General features: G+C 41.2%; 1 pseudogene; it reads left to right on the top strand.

Moving 5' to 3' along the window:
• The first annotated feature begins 579 nt into the window (after positions 1 to 579).
• On the top strand, positions 580 to 1069 carry LOC131384041 (large ribosomal subunit protein eL21-like; annotated as a pseudogene).
• The last annotated feature ends 338 nt before the right edge of the window (positions 1070 to 1407 follow it).

Genomic DNA, 1407 nt, shown 5'->3' with positions numbered 1-1407 from the left:
ATAAATCTGTGAAAGAAGGAAAAAATAGAAGGAAGAAAAAGAAGGAAGGAGGGAAGAGAGGGAGGAAGGGAAGGAAAGGAAAGAAAGAAAAAAGCAAAGCAAAGGAAAGGAAGAGTGTTCAGTTTAAAAGTCCAATTTCTTTTTCTTTTTTTTTCCCCAAGAAGGAGTCTTGCTCTGTCACCCAGGCTGGAGTTGAGTGGCGCAATCTCAGCTCACTGCAACTTCCGCCTCACGGGTTCAAGCGATTCTCCTGCCTCAGCCTCCCGAGTAGCTGGGATTACAGGCACCTACCACCACGCATTTTTGTATTTTTAGTAGAGATGGGTTTCACCATAGTGGTCAGGCTGGTCTAGAACTCCTGACCTCAGGTGATCTGCCCGCCTCAGCCTCCCAAAATGCTGGGATTATGAATGTAAAGCACTGTAGAATAATTTTGCTCATGGAAAATACTCAAAGTTGAAACAGGTTTAGTAGAAATGAGAAGAAAAATATATACAGATGAAAAATATGCTGATGAAAATAGAGGTTGGTGAGCAATGAAAATAGAGTCTTTTGGCCAGAACCGCCGTCTTCCAGTAATTTGCCAAAATGACGAACACAAAGGGAAAGAGGAGAGGTATCCGATATATGTTCTCTAGGCCTTTGAGAAAACATGGAGTTGTTTCTTTGGCCCCATATATGCAAACCTATAAGAAAGGTGATATTGTAGACATCAAGGGAATGGGCACTGTTCAAAAAGGAACGCCCCACAGTGTTACCACGTCTAAACTGGAAGCGTCTACAATGTCACCCAGCGTGCTGTTGGCATTGTCATAAACAAATGAGTTAAGGCAAGATTCTTGGCCAGAGAATTAATGTGCGTATTGAGCATATTAAGCATTCTAAGAGTCAGGATAGCTTCCTGCAGCGCGTGAAGGAAAACGATCAGAAAAAGAAAGAAGCCAAAGAGAAAGGTACCTGGGTTCGACTGAAGCGCCAGCCTGATCCACCCAGAGAAACGCACTTTGTGAGAACCAGTGGGAAGGAGCCTGGGCTGCTGGAACCTATTCCCCATGAATTAATGGCATAATAGGTGTTAAAAAGAAAAAGAAAAAAAAAAAAGATCTCTGGGCTGTTAAAAAGAAAAAAAAAGGAAATGAAAATAGAGGTTGGTAAATAGTGAGAAATGCTATTATAATAAGCAAATACAATTCAGCCCAAATGTCTGATCCCAGGAGTTTAGGGTTTGCAAGCATAACTACTTTGCTGTGAAACAAACCTCATGCAAACGCAGGACATGACATTTGTATATATTTCTTTTGTTTGTTTTCCCTAGTCACCATTTTAAGTATATATTTCTTTTTTTTTTTTTCTTTTTTTTTTGTGAGACAGAGTCTTTGTCCCCCAGGCTGGAGTACAGTGGCGCGA

The sequence above is a fragment of the Hylobates moloch genome, unplaced genomic scaffold, assembly GCF_009828535.3.
Source record: "Hylobates moloch isolate HMO894 unplaced genomic scaffold, HMol_V3 SCAFFOLD_8, whole genome shotgun sequence".
NCBI lineage: Eukaryota > Metazoa > Chordata > Mammalia > Primates > Hylobatidae > Hylobates > Hylobates moloch.
This window is presented reverse-complemented; position numbering and strand designations above follow the sequence as displayed.